We start from the raw sequence: 15,244 nt of genomic DNA, 5'->3' as shown, positions 1-15,244 counted from the left end.
TAAGAATGCTCATTGGCAGACTCAAAATGACCAAGGAATCAGTGAATTTTAATGAAGCTCAACATATAAACTTCGCAAATGAGGGAGAAAAAGAATTTTTGAAACATGGGACAGAACATCCAAGATTATGGTACAGTATCAAAGATGTAACTAATCTAAGTGTAATTCGAATAGCAGAAGAAACAGAACAAGCAGTAAAAGACTTATTTGAAGGAATAATGACTGACAGCTTTGGAAAGTGAGTGGCATACACCAACCACAGATCCAGGCAGATCAGAACACACCGATCAGGGTTAAAAAAAGAAAGGGAAAAAAAAACCACTGCAGAAAATCAAAGACAAAGAGAAAATCTTGAACGAAACCAGAGGGAAAGTGGAATGAAATGCTTGAAATATTGAAAGAAAAACCCACAAGCCTAGAATTCTGTATCTAGTGAAATTATCCTTCAAAAGTGAAGGAAAAATAATAACTTTCTCAGACAAACAAAAGCTGAGCAAATTCACTAACAAATTTGCCCTGCCCTGCAAGAAATGCTAAAAGAAGTTCTTCAGGCAGGGTTTCGTTTATACGGGACAGAAACTTGGGTCTACAAAAAGGAAGAACAAGCATCAAGGAAGAAACAAAGGAAAAATAAAAGCTCTTATTTACTATTTCTTAATCTAAGAGAAAGCAGTAAGACTCTTTTGGACGATGTTCATGGGAAAGAAAAAATATCTTTAAAAATGTCTATATCAATGTCTAACACAGAGTTCCTGAATCACTCCTGGCCATCATTAGTTCAAGGTTGCAAACTAGAGCCTGAGGGACAAACCTAGCCTGCTGCCTGCTTTTGTATCACCTATGAGCTAAGAATGCCTTTACGTTTTTAAGTTGTTGAAAAAAGCTGAAAGAAGAAGAGTGTTTATAACACATGAAAACTGCGTAAAAGTCAAATTTCTGTGTCCATAAAGTTTTATAAATAAACCCCCATTTGTTTGCTCACTGTCTATGACTGCTTTCATGTTACAACAGCAGAGTTGTATGGTTGTAGCAGAGACCATATGGCCCACAGAGCTCAAAATATTTACTATTTCGTCCTTTACATAAAAGGTTCTGTGAAAATGAAGGCATAAATATGTTTAAAAAATGATCCTGTGTTTCCTGCACAAGCCCAATCGCTTAATTTTTCAGAGGATAACACTAAAGCCCAAAGAGATGGAGTGACACTCGAATGTCATCTTGCTAGTTAGTAATAGCACCAGAATTAGGACGTGGGTCTTGAGATCCTCGATGCCTCTCCTCTCACATGAGAGAACTTACGTTTTGTAAGTATGGGTTCAAAGATGATACTGCCTAATACTACTAGTACTACTGGCTCTACAGACTGCAGAACTAACATTTTATTATTCTTTCCTTTTACATGAAAGCTTGCAACTGCCAGAGAAGATGTAGGAGTGACAGAGAAGCTCTGCTGGTTTTTATACACGAGACCGGCATGACTAAGAGATGAAGAGGATGACGTGTTCCCAGGGGACCCACGAAGAAAGGCGCTCCTCTTGGCTTTTTAAAAAAGAATGTCAGTTTTACTCCTTGGAATTTTGTTGTTTTCTGTCTTCATTTTTAAAAGGACGGGTAAAGACAGTATCTTTCTCCACCAAACCTAGGCATTTAAATGCCAGTGCGTCTCCTCTATGATCCATGAGGCACGCCCGTGGAGCAGCAACAGCAGGCTTTTCCTCTGCTGGAGACAGCAGACAACAACGAAAAATGTATTCATAAAGGTCATCAGGCACGAGCAACATAGGTAAAAAAACAACCATTGAATAGGTCTGAGGGTCCTTTGTTACAGTTTTACTCATATTATGTAGATGGAAGACAAATGTAGTATGATTAGAATGTACCACTTCCTGCAATGAGGGTCTAACTTACAACAGAGCAACCCTCAAGAACTAGAAAAGCTTGATAAAGCTTTAAAAAGAGAGCTCCCTCATCAATGAGTACACATGGGACCAAGATCCAGGAGAAAAGGAGGAAAGAGGAGGTGAGCCAGACATCCCATGCAAGTATCGCTTTAACCATTTGGTCAAATTCAACATGTGTTTATGAAAATATTAGTAAATTTTGAATGTAAGAGAACTGCTTAATCTGACAAAGGATATGTATAAAACACAGCAACCATAATATTTAATAGTCACACTTTGAAAACTTTCCCGCTGAGATTAGGGACGAGACAAGGGTGCTCACTATGACTACTTCTATTCACCATTATATTAGAGGCCTTGGCCAATACAACATGCAAGAAAATGAAATAAAAGGCACAATTATTGCAAAGGAAAAAGCAAACACTGTTTTGCTGGTAATTTGATTGTATACATGGAAAATCCATAATGACCTACATGGAGCTATTAGAATTAATAAGTGTATTTAGCAAAATCACTAGATATAAGGTCAATATATAAAAATTGATTGTATACACCCACTACAAACCACTGGAAATGATGTTTTTAAAAGATATCATTTGTAATAGTATAAAATAACTTTAAATACTAGAAATATATCTCAATAAAGGCACACAATACCTTTGGAACATACAGTAATACAAAGCACTAACAGAAATGAAAGATCTAAATACATAGTGATACAAAGTGATATAGCATATTAATGAATGGAAATAATCAACATTCTAAAGACATTAATTTGGGCTAGAGACTTAGCGCAGTCCCAATCAAAATCCCACCAAAAGATAAATTTAAAATTTATATAATAAGCAAATGGCTAAGAAAAATGAAGCTATTCTTAAATAAGAACATAGCTGGAGGACATACACTGGATGTCAAGACATTATTAAGCTATATTAATTAAGACAGTGTGGCATCAGTATAAGAATAGGCAAATTGAACAATGAAAGGGGCTAGAAAGCGGAGAGACCCATGTATAAATAATCACCTGATTTATAACAAAGGTGACATTTCAAAACAGTGGATAAGAAGAGATTTTTCAATAAGTAATGCTGGGTTAATTGTACATGTGTAAGAATAAAATAAATATGGATCTCCTCTTTGTGCCATAGATAAAAATCAACCTCAGGTGAATTCATTTACCTAAAGATAAAATGCAAAAAAAAGGGTTTCTGAAAATTAGAAGAAAAACTTCATGGCCTTGGAGCAGGCAAAAATTTCTTAAGCAGGTACAGAGAAAAATAAGTATAAAGGAAGAGGCAGATAAGTTGGGTTAAAAGTAATATCTATTCTACATTACGTTAAAAGTAATATCTATTCTTCAAAAGAGAGTCAAATGTCAAACCTCAGAATAGGAAAAGCTATTTTCAGTATACATGACTGGTAAAAATATTTGTATTAAAAAATAAAATTCCTACAAATCACTAAGAAAAAGATAGACAATCCAATTGAAAAAGGAAATGAACTTGAATAGGGACTACAAAAGATTAAACTAAAATGACAAAAAAAACATATTAAAAAGCTACATAATCATCAGTTACTAGGGCAAACTGAAACCACAATGAAACACTACTAGACACCCACCATGATAGCTAAAATGGAAAAGTTTGACAATCCCAAGTGTTGACAAATATGTAGAGAAATTGAAACATGCATCAACTAATGACAGGAGTATAAATTGATACACCACTTAGGAAAACTCATTGTAAGGACCTACCTACTAAAGTTGAACATATGTACTCCATTTCCCAGCCATCCAGTCTTGATAAATACAAAACAAAAATATACTTACATGTGCACCAAAAAAACACATACAGAAAAGTTTATAGCAATGTTATTCATGGTAGCCTTAAACTGGCTGGAAGTGTTCCAAATGCCTATCCACAGTAGATGAATAAACAGTTTGTTAAGTATCATAAAGTAGATTGCTATACAGCAATAAAATGAATAAACTGCTGCTATACATCACAACATAGGTGACTCTCTCAAACAATGCTTTGCATAAAAAGATCCAAAAAGGAGTATATACATATATATAATTCCATAGGTATTTCATATATTTCAAAAATGAGAACATACAATGATAGAAATCAGGTTAGTAGTCACAGTGGAGAAAGGGAGTGTGTAGTTACTGGGAAGGTGCATGAGGTAGTTTCTGACAGAATTGTAATATCCTGAAAGAATGGATGTATATAGTATTTAAAATGCATTAAGCTGCCCTGGCTGGTGTGGCTCAGTGGACTGAGTGCCGGCCTGTGAACCAAAGAGTCAGCGGTTTGATTCCCAGTCAAGGTGCATACCTGAGTTGCAGGCCAGGTCCCCAGTAGGGGGTGTGTGAGAGGCAACCACACATTGATGTTCTCTCCCTCTCTTTCTCTTTCCCTTCCCCTCTCTCTAAAAATAAATAAATAAAATCTTTAAAATTAAAAAAATGCATTAAGTAATGATTCATGTACTTTCCTGTAAATATGTTGTATAATAGAATTCTATGTTTTAAATAATAAATTTATGTTTTAAATAAATTCTATGTTTTAAATAAATAGAATTCTATGTTTTAAATAATAGTGCAAATATTCTGGAAGAAGGATACAGCATCTCTTGTTTGCATGGTGGCACTTCAGCTATCTCAGAAAGAGCAATACAAAAAATTATACAATTGCAGGCATACGGTCACAGGGATGGTGGAGGAGCCAGAGATTGTGTCTGTTACCACTATATACACTCACCCTGATGTTGTGCACTGATCAGAAGCCACAATCACTGAATGAGAGAACTGGTACAGAAGTGAAAGGATATTAGAAACGTACCATTGAAGGAATTCCCATATTATCCAAAAGCTTTATTTTGGATAATAAAAGTCTTCTAACTCTTATAAAATATTTCAGAGTGGTTGAAATATTCTATATTCATTCTTAATAACTTTCCACTGCCCAGCAAATAAAACTCAAAGTCCTTCAGCCAGTTTAGAAGATGGGCACAGTTACTATTTATTTTTTGCTATGGAATTTGCTCCTCTGATAGGGAAGGATGGGACTGTGAACTATTCGGGCAGAATATACTGCATCACTGGATACACTGATTGGATCAAGGTATATATCTGACTCTAATCAGGACTAATCAGGGTCCTTCTCAGAGACTGAGATAAGGACACTATAATAAAAAACATCCCATCCCTGTGTTGAAAGGACGTAACAGTGGAGATATTAATGACCATACACTTTTTCTCTAGTGTTAGTTAAGGGGGAAGTCAAGATGATGAGGTATCAAGTAAGAGTGCTGAGATATCATTTAAAGTCCCTGGATCCAGCCATGCTTGAATTCCCAGATTCATGTGTCAGATAAATTCCTTTCTGCTTGAGTTGGTTTGATTTTGCTTTAGTTCAGTTTTTTAATCCATATACAAGAAAGCCCTGAATCACCACTACCACCACCACCAACATCATCATCACCACTTATGTGACACTTAAGTCCCTCAACAAACTGACCCTAATTTGCATTTCTTGTCTTGTCAATCACTGTTCATCTTCACATAACTAACAACATGACCAATCTCAACCCCAGGGAACTCTCCCCCACCATGAATTCCCAGTAAGCAAAGCAACTTAAACCAACCTACTTCCAAATATACTTTTGAGAGCCCACTGGATGCTCTGGTTAAGGAAAAGTAGAAAATATAAGAAACTGGGGATTAAACAGATTTGTTAAGTGCAGGAGAGGGTTGCAAGGTAAATAGGAGGGAGGGACAGTGGTTTTTGCAGAGATGCTTTTGAAAGCTAAAGGAAGCCAAAGAAATGAAAATCTGAAATTGATAGTAAGAACTTTGATGTGAAGCTAAATACCCTGTGCTTACTGTGAGATGCCTGAGAACTTCCTCATCAGTCATGCCAAGAAAGTTATGTAAAGTATATACCAAGATTTATCCACCTCACCCTTGAGCCACAGGAAGAGCCAGGCATTGGTGGTCAACCTCTCCATCTGAAAGTCTAAAAGGCATTCATTGAATATTTGGGCATGGGAATTGTGCACTGACTGTAATATAACAAAACCACCAAAAGTATTTCACTGTAGGGGAGTGATATCCTGAAAAACAGTAAGAAGTAACTAGAATTCATTGTGGCACATCCTCTATTATCAACATAAGGCAAGATAAATGCCATTCATAATCGACTTTGTTTTCCCATTTTTTTCTTTCAGTAAACATATTTATTAAACAGTTTTGCTTGCAAAATACATTTCACCTATCCCTGTTTGCCCCTTAGTTTTAAGTTCATCCACAGACTTCTCCTGCCTGAAAGGTTTCTAAGGACCTAACTCTCAGTAGGAGGTATTAAAAATTCTTCCTATCTCCATCCTATTACTTACACTAAAGTGCTTCAAGCACACTCTTGCCACCAAAACCATTGGCCCTCCAGTGTTCAACTCATCCATTCAACCTCTTCCGTGAAATCTCTCAGTGGGAAGCAACCCCTCCCTCATTCCATTCCTATGTGCCTGCCTTACCACATTCTGCTTCTCCATCTTTTCCCTCTACATAATTTTAAACTTCTTGACAACAGCCATATCTGATCATTGTTATCAAGAGAAGTTCTTTGGACTTACTACCAATGTGGATGAGCAGAGTGAGGAGCAGGGAAGAGCATGGAGATCTCAGACCAACGGGTGACCTGGGGTAGGAACCCCCACCACTCTCCCCACGACCCCCAGACTAAGAGTTGACTAACCAGAGATTTTCAGGAACACTTTCTCTTTCAGCAATGCCTTCAAAGCAGTCACAGTTTCTCAGCCCTCTTCTGCACCAGGGGAGAATGGAGATCAGCAGTATGAAGCTTCTTTGTCTAATGTCACATGCCCCTATGGGGCTAGGGGCAGAAACTAGCAGCCAAGCCCTTAAACTACCTGCCATTCTGAAATTTAAAGTGCCTTCTCCTAAAGAAATATAAAATACAATAAATATGCTTATTCTTTGTGAATGCATACTTTCGGGTTTGACCAGCTGCTGAATCAGTCTTTGTTTTAGGATGCATGGCCTGCAAAATATTAAAATGGCATCGTCCTGCTTGGTTTGAAATCTGTACACAGTAGCATTTACATAGCAGCTTAAGAGAAAAATACACTGGGCATTTTTTAAAGTTGTTGTCTTTCTTTCAGAAGTCACAAACAGGGGGGGGGAAAAACCCAGTCAGTTCAAGCACGTGTTTGATTTAGATTGGGCAGTAGAAATCTACCCAACACTTTTCTAATCAGAATTAGTTGCTAACGATTTCAAATGCATGCCAACAACAGGGGAGCAGCACATACTCTTTGCTTTAACTCAGCCCTCACCCAGCCCTGATGCTGCCCAACCCTGGGACCCAGTGCCTGATGCCACTCAGCAGCACAGGGATGGCTGTTGGGCTTTCAGAGAAAAACCAGAGTGTCTCTATACAAAATGGGCCAGAGGGTCTCATGTTTCAAAAACTTGGTTCTTACTCTGAAAGCAAGCAATAATTGGTTTAACAACCAATTATCATCAATACCTCTCACCTGAAAAGCTTGCTGTCCTTCCTCCCTTCACCCATGCAATTTCTATTTCCCAAAGCCTATCTCTTCCAGATCTGATTATACAATGTTCTCTCTCTGAACTGAACTGTATTTACTCTCTTTGTCATCTATTTGCTATCTAATCTGACTTACAAAATTCCACATATTCCTTTCCACTTAATATCCTTGATTGTTAATATCTGTTTGTTTCTATCAGTTCCAGGACAACTGAAATGATTTTCTCGAGGGTAGGGTTTCTGTCTTTTTGCCACCTTGTGGTACATCGGAGACACTTGGGACTTGCGGTCAGATAAGAGCCGAATTTAAATCTTGGTTTCTCTACTCAATAGCTAACATCAGGCAAGTGCTGAACATCTGTTTCAGCTTTGGTATCTTCATCTGTAAAGTGGGAGTAAAACCACCTAATTTTTCTTAAAAGGCTTTGATTTGCAAAAAGCTTTAAAAGTGCTGTTATTTCATAAGATCAGTCCATTGCCATAGGACAGATCCAGTTTTGTAGCCTGGGCGACTTTTTGTTCAGGAAACCATTTTTTCCTCAAGCATTTACTATGTGTGTGGCTTTGTGTTGGGACAGGATAAAATTATGGTTAAAAAATAGAACAGACCACAGCACCAAGAGAAAGACAAGCATTAATGTATAACTAACTACGAAACAGGATTCGAGGTGGATCTAGGAAGGCAGAATCAGGCACACAAGAATGGGGGTTAAAACCATCTGCACTTTGCATTCACACTTGTACCAGTCCCTGCACCCATGCTTGAACCTGTCTGTGCACTTGCACGCAGGCCAGTCCATACATACAGCGACACCGGAAACAGTCCGTGTGTCTGCACCAATACTAGTCCACCCTTCCTCCCATTTCCACCCCCATAGCCGCCACTCTGAAAGTCAGTAACTCAGCAAACAGTTATCCTCTCCTACCCTGTGCCTTGGCTCTAAGAGATACCAAGGGTACAGAAAAAAATAGCACAGGGCCTTGTTCCGGGTGGGGGCCACCGTCTGTCTGGCATGAGAGATACCAAGGGCACAGCAGTCCCCGTGCTTCACTTCGCTTCCTTGCAGTGACTGATGGCCTTGGGGCTCCAGGGAACCCACCATCTTCTGCTGCCACCGATGAAGGCCTTCCCCACTCCACCCTTTCCACCTACTGTCTAGGCGAGTCACTTCCTACAAGCCTCCTCAAATCCAATGCTACAATTGTGAAGCAGAGACAGAAAAAATGGGGGGAACCATTACCCTGAAATCCTTATTTCCCAACAGACTCCTTTTGGAGGAAGTCATTCAGAGGATGTGACTGTCTGTTAACTCAAGAGTGGGATCCCGGCACCTGGCAGCTCCTCACCTCCCCCGATCTTAGAGTGATTGTTCTGCCCACTCTTTCCACAGTGGGAGCCATTTTCAAGAACACAGCTTTGACACAATATGGTGTTGTTGAGACCACCTGGTCAGCGTATATGACTGAACCCCATTAAGGCCTCTATATAAACTTTAAAATAAAACTTTTTAATCTTCTACCAAGGACATGCTCATTAATTTTAGAGAAAGAGAGAAACATCAATCAGTTGCCTCTAGCATGGACCCCAACAAGGGACCTGGACTGCAACCTCGGTATCTCTGTATAAACTTTCAAGATTCAAGGGGGCAGGAGAGGAAAACTACTCTTACAGTCGCTCAAGCCTCATGGGTTCCCTTACTTATTACACCTGCCACCTACCAATCTGGAGCGGTCTTTGCCCTCTGTGTATGGGAGCTGGGTTCAGATTTCACCGAGGGAATTCCTGAGGTTGCAAACCAACATCTGATTATTAATATTACCAGAAAAATAGTGTAGTGTGCCAGGTCCTTCTTCTCAAGTTACTATGCCTCCTCTGCCCTGTACACACTACCTGGTGTACCATTTTCTCCTCATAGCCACATACACTCAAGGAATATATTTTTATTACCACTTATGGATGAGGAAATTGAGGTTCAGAAACACAACAGGTTCACAAGGCCTGTTGTGCTACTTGAAGAGCTATTGATCACAGTTCTCTGTCACGGCTTGGGGCTGGCCTTGTCTCAGTGCGACACAGGCGCCTTGAGCATTTCCGAGGGGCTGTCACCGCTAGTTCACGTTCACACAGGACATTCATCTCAGAAGGCTTTGTTTAACGTGCACTCTCCCCTGGGCAAGAAAGCAGCATCTTGGGTAGGACACTAGTGAATAACAGAACTTCAAGATGGCTTTTCCTCTGATGGTTTCACGAAAGTGTTTAGAGAATCCAAGACAGCTAGTCTCCACCACAACTCATTGGAGTAGCCTCCATTACAGGAGCAGCTGCTTGGCTTGAACTCAAATGCAGGGCCCGGCAGAAGTAACGGCACTGAGTGTGGTTGGCAGGGTATGTGACTGTCTCGCATGAGATGGACAGCAATGTGAACATTTCACCTAAAATGTCATATGATGTGCTTGAGTGGGATAGTGTTATGTCACAGAATTACATGCTTACGATTTTGTAATAAAAGATTTTTATGTAATAAAAAGGGCGTTATTTGTGCCAGATTCTGTATTTACACATTTTTTAAGGTTGCCATAGATAAAAATGGCTGCACCCTATGTGTCCAACACCTAAGTAGAAAGGAAGGGTTCATTTTCTAGACACAAAGTAGCCACACAAGGGTGACCAAAGGAGGGGTATTTCAGCTTCCTAGACTCCCCTAGCTGTAAAATGCACCCCATCAATGCCCTCTCTTAACTTTCTCATAGAATGGAGGGCAAAGAAAGAGGCAGACCGCTCCAGATTGGTAGGTGGCAGGCGTAAGAAGGGAAGATAAGAGACTTGAGCGACCACCTATCTCACCTACACCCCTACACACCCCTACACACCTATCATAGAACGGTTGTGGTGTCCTGACGGGCACTGCTCTGCCTTTTGTTTGTGTGTGTAGGGGTGCATAGGGGTGGGTAGGGGTGGGTAGGGGTGGGTAGGGGGTGGCGTCTGGACTCCTGCTTTCTTTAGCTGCTGCTTTAGTAGTGAGAGTAATTAATAGCAAATTTCTTCCCTCTCTCTTTACTGGAATGTAGAGGTGGCAGAAAATGAACTGCCTCAGGGAGGCGACAGTGAAGCGCTGGTAAGCTCCGTGGCTTGTCGCATCTCAAGCAGGTGCTCTGAGCCGTTATTTAATGCAACTCATTAGGCCTAATGTTCACTTTAACCGCCAAGTTGCGGGAGTTTTTGCTTTTCTTGCAGTCTGAAGAACTTCATTTCATGACTGATCACTACCCTCATCACAGACCTCATAGTTCCAAATGCTGGGTGATTATCTCTCCCTTCTCTTGACCACTTCAGAAAACTTTCCCCCAGAGAGAAAAACTGATACTGATTGAACAAATGCTTACTGTGCACCACCTGGCAGGTAGGTACGTCACTGGGCGTGGAAGAGGGAGATGCAAAGGAAAATGAAACGGTGCTGTGCCCCCAAGGGGCTTACTCTGCAGTTCTCTGTGTGGCCCCCAGAGCAGCAGAGTCAGCATCACCAGGGACTGGTCAGAAATGTCAATAGTCAGGCCCCACTCCAGACCAACTGAGCAGAAACTCTTGGGGTGACCCCCCCAGCCATCTGTGTTCTAAAGAGCCCACTTCAAGCAAAAATTATCCTCAACAAACATAAAAACAACAAATACTGTGTTAGCTTATTGAGCTAAATCTGCAACTGTCACTTGTCCTTTGAGGAAACAGAGGCCCAGAGGTCAAAGGCCACGTGAGTTGGTGAAGGGATTGAAACCCAAACTAAGGCCTCCTGCCCAGAACGGCCAATGTTCCATTTCTTTCCTGATGCTTTAATCCCTGAATCTTAAGGGGAGTCCCAAGGATGACTGACTCAAGGTGCAAATCTTGCTTTTCAAAGAAAACAGATAAACAGAGAAACTACTCTCTTTGAAAATAAGGATCATTAACAAAAATGAAAACCTGGTCTAGCAGTAATCTTCGAAACCTTTAACGCATATCCAAATTCCATTTACAGATCTGAAATTCAGGGTGGGCTAAAGGGAGGGGCAAAAATCCAATGAACAGTGTGATCAGAATAAAGTCTGGAAGAAGATACAGTATGCAAAAATGTTAACAGTGGTTCACCATCTGTGGGGGAATCACAAGTAATCCTTTTTTCTTTGTAGTTTTCTGACCATTTGCCAATGCTTATATATTACCTTGGTAATAAAGAAAAAAAGTAAAACTGGGTTTTTTTTTGAACTGTTACATCCATATAACTGAACATGAAGGTTTATTTTGTAATTCTATTTCTCTCCATACAGCAGGACAGTGTGTAGTAATTATTTATATCATGCCATATGTTACAATGAAGATGAAATTCGGTAAATATATCCCTTCCAGCTGGCACTAAAAATGAAGAGGTTAAACGCTTTCCTAGGTTCAAAGCATTATGAATTAAGACAAGATAACTGTGAGGCTAAAGGAAAACTCACCCCGGCACTGAGATCTCGGAGGGCGTCTCTTTGGAAGAGTGTTGATGTGACACAGAGCTCCTTACTCACATCTCCCTGACCCTTAACCCCTGGCACGAAACACAATGTTCGGCAGTTCCTGGCAAAGCCCAAGAAGTCCAGGGGACAAAATACAGGGGAGATTACCGGAGAAATAAGAAACAGAACGATCCTACTTTCACATAAAATTCTGTCCCTGTGGACCATCAGACATCCAAAATTACTGGCCAATTTTGTTCTCCTAAATATCCTTTTAGAAGGTAACTTCACTTATTGATCGTAGCACAGTGCATACAAATGTGGGATCATCATGCTGGACACCTGAAACCAATATAAAATTGTGTATCAACTGTACTTCAATTAAAACATGTTTCTTTGTATGTGAAATTTCATTTCACAAGAAATGTTTGTTTAAAATATATCTATGCTGGCTATCTTATTCCACAAATCATTCATAAATAAATAAATAACTGTCTCATTTAAAGAGACATTTCTGCAATAAAAGCACTATTGTAATGAATGTTTCACTTGAAAACTAAAATTTGCTGCTTGTGGAAAACCTAGCATTGTTTTACTGAAACTCTCAGGGATATATCAGTGAATGTCAATTTAAGTTTTTTGAAGGAGACAGAGAAGTTAAGAACCAATGTAATGAATATAAAAAAGGAAATACCAGCAGCTACCTACATTATTAAAATACATCACAGTAGCTGACATTTCTAGAATTACCGACACTTTCAAGAAAAGACAAGTTATTGGGGGGGAATATATATGTATACCACACTATTTACACATTTACACAACAATTTAGCTTGACAACAGTATCAGAGAAGTCAGAAGAAAAATCTTAGTTTTCTCTGTTGGGCATGCAAGCTTTTGCTGATAAAGGTGTATCTCCAAAGAGTGTCACATTCCCCTCTGTCCTCAAATCACTTTGAGGTAGTCCCATGCATTGCAAAATTAATAAATTAATAAGAAGAATAAGTAGCATGAACAATATACAACTCACAGAAAGTTGCTCACCAACTCCCCAGTGCCCACTCCATATGAAGACCCATCTGCCTATGAAAATGAACCTGTAAAAGCCTTGTTGAACCTGCTAAGCTAACTCTAACTGCTACCTTTCGGTCCACCAAGTCTTGACAACACACACACACTTGTAGCTCAGTCTCACACTCCGTTTGGACATGTACAAGCCCAGTCCTCATTCTTCCACTTGTCATCCCCCTCTGGTAAGAAAAAAAGTCCCAACGTCAGGCTTTACCAAATCCTGCGTATTTGGCAGTTTTACTTAGGGGCTGCTAAAAGGTATTGATTAGAAATTACCTGCAGATCCAGTTCCTAAGCACTAGTTAATGCCGGGGGATCAGTTCCAAGCCAACAGCAAGATACAAAATATCTTCATTTTGTAGCAAGGAAATGCCACTCCTCTTAATGAGAGAGAGAGAAATAATATGCCTCCCTACTTCATCATATTAAAAAATACAGCAGCGTTCATTCTGAACAAAATTAAATTTTCTGGGTCACTTTTCCTATCTCTCTGGGCCACTTTCTACGCAGCAGCTCGGCAGTGACTGTAAAGGGGTTCAGGCCACCAGCTTAGTTGTCATCCGCTCGGGGGCGAGCACCTCGGTTCCCCTTCCTGCCGCAGTTTTTTCCCCAAACCAGCCCGGGGCACCCACCCCTACGACTCGCTTTCTCTTCCTCCAAACCACAGATGGGCGAGCTTCTTCAGCGGAAAAGTTAATTACAGTCTGCTTTTGAAGTAAAGCTGCCCTACCTGGGATCCCCAAATCACGGAAAGACTGGAAGTCTCTAAAGGCACGTACCGGCCGCACGCGGGTCCCAGGCGGTGAGCGCTTCGCCCCTCGCAGCCCGGGGACGCGGTTTCTGTGCAGACCTGCACCCATCCCACACAAGTCCACCGCCAGCTCGCCTTGCCACTTACGTAAGATCGTGCCTCTACAGTCCCAAACCACACACACACACGCCCGACACCTGTCACGCATCCGAAACCGACCAGCATCTACACCCAGGCGATGAGATGGCATCGACACAGAGGAATTGGGGGGGGGGGGGGCATGCCGTTTTAAAGCACCTTTTCCCCCACTAGTTTCTCGCCCATTGTTGTCACAACTACAATTACCTTAGCAACCAAAGAATTGCCTCGACTCCCCCCTCCGGCTTCCGAATTTGTCCTAAAGCCAATCTTGCACCAGGTTCATGGTAAAGCTAGAGAAGCCCAGAAAACGGGGATCCGCAGCCTCTTTAGGGGCGAAGGGGACGTCTGGGTCAGTCTCTTCGCTGCTCTCCAGCGTCTCGCCTCGTCTTTGCGAGTTTCAGGGGTGGCGAGTGCGGGGGCTCAGCGAGCGGAGAGCGAAGCCCCGGGCCGGCGAGGAGGCGCGGCGGGTCGCATGGTGCCGGGGCGCGGGACGCTCGGCTGTCTCCAGCGCGCTCGGGGCTGGCCCCGCTCTCTGCACTCCCCGGCGCTCCCTCGCGCTCGCCCCTCGCCCGCCTCTCCCCGCCCGGAACTGGCGGGGTCCGCGGAAGTCGGTCTGCCCCCTCGGCGCCCGCCCGCTCCCGCAGCCGTGGGAAGCCGGCGCCCGGGCGGAGCTCTCGCCGCGGAGTAGGGCCGGGCGCAGGAGCTGCCCCAACTCGCGAAGCGCTCCGCTCCGCCGCTTGGAGCCGCTGCAGCGGCGCCCGCTGTCGGGTGTGGCGTGGAGCTGCAGCCGCGCGCACCTAGGCGCCGGCACCTGCGCCGGGACCTGGAGGCTCAGGCGGGGCGGGGCCGGGCGGGGCCGACGCACCTGAGCGCGCCCCGGAGACCGCGCGGCCTCCTGGCTCACCTGTTTCCTGCGCCGCAGCAGGTGCAGGCGGCGATGTGCCCCTAGAAACAGAAAACCTCGAAATTTCTGATACTTTAGCTGCCGCCGAGAAAACTGGCAGATTGGCTCCGCGCTGCGAAGGTCCTTCCGTCAATTCCAAGAACTGGGTGCGTCTGGAAACTTCACTGGCGTCAGGTTTGTCTTAGGGATGCCAGGTTCGGAGTGGTTTACACGATAGCCTTTGAATCTCGCTGACGTGTGTGGCTGGCGCCCTCTAAATTAAAACGGGCCACCGCAGTCGTCAGGGACATTGTTACTGACCTCGTCATTTTTATTGATTCAACATTCACACCGCAAGCTGTATTTGGAGCGTTTTGTGATTATTCTTATTCGAAACACCACAAAAGAACTTCCCAGAAAAATTAGCTCTGCAGGTATTCTTGGGAAAAGTTGACAG

General features: G+C 42.3%; 1 protein-coding gene across 6 annotated transcripts in view; it reads right to left on the bottom strand.

Annotated features, from left to right (window-relative positions):
* RGS6 (regulator of G protein signaling 6) overlaps window positions 1–14,849 on the bottom strand; it is a 470,324-nt gene extending 455,475 nt beyond the window's left edge. The window contains exon 1 of one of the 6 annotated variants that reach the window (XM_045822473.1): window positions 14,809–14,849. The gene's annotated coding sequence lies outside the window, so the exon portion shown is untranslated. Of the gene's footprint in view, window positions 1–13,288; window positions 13,379–13,791; window positions 13,931–14,108; window positions 14,489–14,808 lie in introns of those variants that run through there. The other 5 variants (XM_045822471.1, XM_045822475.1, XM_045822476.1 and 2 more) reach the window with 5 other exon arrangements.
* Between the last annotated feature and the right edge of the window lie 395 nt (window positions 14,850–15,244).

The sequence above is a fragment of the Phyllostomus hastatus genome, unplaced genomic scaffold (assembly GCF_019186645.2).
Source record: "Phyllostomus hastatus isolate PE091 unplaced genomic scaffold, TTU_PhHast_1.1 phas_scaffold_501, whole genome shotgun sequence".
Lineage (NCBI taxonomy): Eukaryota > Metazoa > Chordata > Mammalia > Chiroptera > Phyllostomidae > Phyllostomus > Phyllostomus hastatus.
This window is presented reverse-complemented; position numbering and strand designations above follow the sequence as displayed.